At 51.4% G+C, this 4,565-nt stretch overlaps 1 pseudogene; it reads right to left on the bottom strand.

Moving 5' to 3' along the window:
- Nucleotides 1-1,623: 1,623 nt before the first annotated feature.
- On the bottom strand, nt 1,624-3,663 carry LOC142591660 (uncharacterized; annotated as a pseudogene).
- Nucleotides 3,664-4,565: the final 902 nt, after the last annotated feature.

Here is a 4,565-nt window from a genome sequence, read left to right as displayed (position 1 = left end):
TAGTTAAGCTTGCAGACTTTATAGTAGACTTTAGGAGGCTAAAATTGGTAGGTGCCCTGTAGAACCACGTCCTAAGTGCTAAGTTTGGAAAGCGAATAGTGAATGTACACCAGGGTTGCTCACGATGCTATTCGTGCAGCCTTTTTGGGCGCTCGTGTCGCCCAGCCTGGATTGTCTTCAAATTTAACCCTATATCAACGTCCGCAGTTGCGATCAGCCATTTTCAACTTTGCTGAAGAACCTCTGATAGACTAGCATCCGCAGGATAGCTTCACAAAACCACTGCAAACTCTAGTGCAAGAGGCAGCCATCGCAAGAGGTGGAAGCTAGTGTTCTCCCTTTTCAACGCACATCCATCTTTTCCTAGGCATTTAAGAGAGCTTTCTTCTTCAATAAGGTGGACCTCATTCCAAAACATGCTTTTGAGTAGTCGCAAGTACTCTCCCGCTTTTTATCCATGCGGGAGATTACTTGCGATCGCCGTATCTTGAAAGTGATTGGCGATGTTTGCAGAGTGCGCTTATTTCCGGTAGCTTCCTATGCACTCTGGTTTCTGCGCTTCATTCGCGTTCATGACAGACTTGCACGAAGGTCAATTCGTTCGCTGCTGCTGCCGCAATTTCTTACTCTAGCGTTCCATCAGCGAGTTTTTGCAGTAATCGAGCGATATCTGTTCATGTTTGCCTGTGCGCGCGTGACACCGTGCTTGTTAATTTAGATAGCAAGCGAATGCTGACAAGTTTATACGGCCGATAAAACTAGTACGATCACTTCGTATAGCTATCTAATAATTTGCTATAAGAATCGGTGCTTCGCCTTTCAGCGAAACGGCGACCTTTTATCCAAGAGGCGACATGCAGTTCAAGTTCAAGTAGAATAGGCAACTTCAAAAATACTTTGCCCCAAATTTTACTTCGACGGACTCAGTAGAAGCGGAGTTATTGGCAATCAAACAGCGTCTTCGCTGAGCTTCCGTTTCTTCTTCAAGGCCTTGCACTGCCAAGGCTACGCCGGAGCGGGGCGTGTCCGCAACGCTGAGTTCTGATATTAACGCAGAAGCCACTAGAGATTCTGGCGCAAACGACGCGCCAAGGTTAAGTCAAACGCGGTTGTCCTCAGCGGAAGACAACAAAAGGAGGCTGAAATGCTCACAGCAGCGTATGCCTGCAATCCCTAGATTGCGCTTTTTTTACCAAGCCCGAAGGGTGGTTCAGTAACCCTTTAAAGAACCATTTAGCGGTACCTTACACAAGTTATTTGCTCTTGCACTAGTGATGCTGCTCAGTGTGCTTGAGGACCCTGCTGTCATGTCTGTTTTGAACTGGTCAGAAAAAGATTTGCTGTGCTGCGTAGTGTTCCAGTACACGCCCCGAGGTCATCAGCATCTTCATCATCCTGGCTACGCCCACTGCAGAGCAAAGGCCTATCGCATACTCTTCCAACTACCCCGGTTATGCGCTAATTCTGGCCATGTTGTACCTGCAAACTTCTTAATCTTATCCACCCACATAACTTTCTGGCACCCCCTGTTACGCTTCCCTTCGCCACGCGCCGAGGTTGTGGTGGCAAACTCTTTATTTCCCCCAAGAAGAAGGGAGCAGTCCGAGAATCGGCTGCCCTGGCTTAGAGGAGGTCGGCGGGGATCCCTTGGGATGCCACTGCCTGCATGGCGCGCTGGCTGAGTCGGCGTTGGTCTGCTGGCTCGGAGGCACGTGGGAGGGACTCCCATGACTCTGGGGTGTTTGCGTTGTCTGCGTTCTAATGCGAGCATGTCCACGTCATGTATATGAGACTGGCCGGAGCTGAGTGGTGCCTGCACCTACTGTTCAAAAGGGGGTGCGGGAAGCTGCCTGTTTGTAGTTTACACATTTGGACGGCCTCGCATCTTGTTAGATCGCGGTGTGCGTGAAGATGTATGCGTCTTCCAAGTCGATAGTACTTGAGGATATCCGTGTAAGTGGTTAGTAGAAAATCGTGGGTGATAATCGTCTCAGGGGAAGCGGGGCGGAGGGTCCTACGCTCGGCTCGGCAGCTAAGATCTCGGGCAAGTGTCACCTGGCTGTTCCCCGTGAGCAACTCGTGGACTGGAGCCGAAAGAAATAAGCGGGGGATGGAAGAAGGGGGAGCAGAAAGTGGAATGTGCAATGCCTGGCAAGAGATACGGCCGGCATCGTAGTTGCGGATCGCCTGTTGAGAGCCATTGATGTCGACTGTGCTATTAGGATCAGTTAGCGCCAGTGTAATGGCAACCTCCTCAGCATCGTTGACTCTTTCTACGTGGCGAACGCTGCAGGCTGTGTACTAGCTATGGTGCAGGGCAAGGGCTACCACCACCATCGCTGTCTTCCAGGGATCGTAAGAGGCCTCCGCATATGTGACATGCGGACGTCCGCTAGAGTGCTTTTCGAAATAAACGCGCACGGTCGGCACATCTCATGGCACGGTGTTCCGGATGCATCCGTTTGAGAATGCGAGAGATGCGGAGATGTTGACGATGTTCTGGTTTAAGGTCGATATAATTGGGAGCCGCTCCCGTTGATAAGGCCACAACTTCCTGCAGCCCCTCTGGGCAGGCGGGTATGAGTGAGAGCCGCTAGTATTGAGCGGTGAAAGTAGCTTCGATCAGGTTGCTCACAATGTTAGAGATGCTGAGCCATATGCTTGTGAGTAGCTGTAGACATTGCAAACCACAGGGCCGTCTTGTATGCTTTTTCATGTGAAGAATCTAGTCTTTCGCTTTCGGAGCGGTTAGACGTAGGTAAGGTGCAGACTAGGTCATGCGGGAGCAGATGAAGGCTTGAACGATGTGCGAGAGGTTGGACTCTTGCATACCTCGGTGCTCGTTGAAGACTCGCTTTACTAGGCGTTCGTTCTGTGCCACCGACTGGTCAATGTGCTGGAGCGACGTATTGTTACTGCTGCTTGCCTGTATATGTAGGCCCAGAAACCTTGTGTGATCTGTACGAGGGATGAGGTTGCCTTGCACCTGGAGGTTCATCTCAGGAAGTACGTTTGGTGGGCGTCGTCCTGGGGACAGGATGAGGATACACTCTGACTTAGTCGCGGAGCACCTGAGGCAAGCCGTATCGAGAAAGTATCCGCCCCGATCGATGGCGGCCTGTAGAGTCTCTTCGATCTGGCCGTCACTGCAGTTTGTAATCTAAAGAGTAAGATAGTCACCATAAAGGTTGTAGTGTATGCGGGGGACATAAGCCAGAAGCTTGGGCAGGCCTAGCAGTGCAACGTTGAAAAGCAGCGGTGAGAGCACGCAGCCTTGCGGCATGCTGCGGTTGCCAGGATAGATGGTGGAGGGATGTACCATGACGGCGCGGAGTTGTATTTTGCGGTCGTTGTGCAAGTTTCGGACGCACGCATAGGTGCAGTGTCCGACGCCGAGAATCTGGAGTTGTTGAAGAATCGCGTCGTGGATGATGTTGTCGAAGGCCTTGGTAAGATAGAGGCCGACGATGACTTTCGCGTCTAATGTGCGACGCATGACGACCTGGTGATGGATAGGAAGCATAATGTCCGAGCCTCCTACGTGAGGGCGGAAGCCGAACATCGTTTTCTGTTAGGAGGTAAGGTGGTAGGAGGTTTCTGGTAGGAGGTAAGGTGGTTGTCATCGAGGTAGCGAAGGAGTCTGGTCTGGATAACGTATTCCATTACCTTCCCAACGCAGGATGTAATAGAGATGGGACGGAGGTTGATGAAGGTGGGTGCTTTTCCCGGCTTGGGGATGAAGAATAGCTTGGCGTTTCCCTTCCTGCGGGATGGTACCGCTAGCCCGACCCTCCTGAAGGTAGTCAGCGAGGGCGCGAATAGAGGCGTCATCTAGATTCCTAAGTATTGTGTTAGAAATGCGGTCACGGCCGGGTGCCGAGTTCGTCTTGAGGCGATTGAGTTCTGCGTGGACTCCCGCTAAAGTGATTGGACAGTCTAGACCAGGGTTGGCCAAGCCTTGATTGAGGGTGTGGCTGTTTGCTGGCTGACGGCGTATGTAGGTGTCAGTGAGGTCTTGTTTGAGTTCATCTAGCTTGTCAGGATGCTGGTGGAAGATTCGCTCCAGTTGGCGTGTACGCATCTTGCCTCCAGCCAGGTCCAGTAGATGTCAGAAAAAGTTCCACATGTTACGAGCGCTAGGAGTGTTGTTCATCATGTCGCAAATGTTTTGCCAGCTCAGGCGGGTGAGTTCGATTTCATAGTTTCCGAGTTTTCTGTGGGAGCGCACAAGACGAAGGCGGATATCGCGGTCCCATTTTTGAGTGGTGAGAAGGCCTTCGAGCGACTTCTTGTGCTCCCACAGAAGTGCATAGTAGTGGTAGCAGCCTGGGATTGAGTCTTTTAACTGAATGGCTTGCGTGGCGTAAGACACGTGTTTGAGAATTTCGGTTGTCCATGTTTTTATGTCGGTAATGGCGGGAGGTGTTGCCTGCTGTTTCCTGTGCTTGCGAAATGAGTCTCAGCCAATCACTTCAGTTGGCCGCGTACGTTGCCTCGTGGGCTCCTGTACCATGAGCTCAAGCATGAAGTGACCGCTTCCAAAATTTTTGTCAGTGTGAAGCCAC

The sequence above is a fragment of the Dermacentor variabilis genome, chromosome 8 (genome assembly GCF_050947875.1).
Source record: "Dermacentor variabilis isolate Ectoservices chromosome 8, ASM5094787v1, whole genome shotgun sequence".
Taxonomy (NCBI): Eukaryota; Metazoa; Arthropoda; class Arachnida; order Ixodida; family Ixodidae; genus Dermacentor; species Dermacentor variabilis.
The sequence above is the reverse complement of the archived record's forward strand: the minus strand, read 5'-3'. Positions and strand labels throughout refer to the sequence as shown.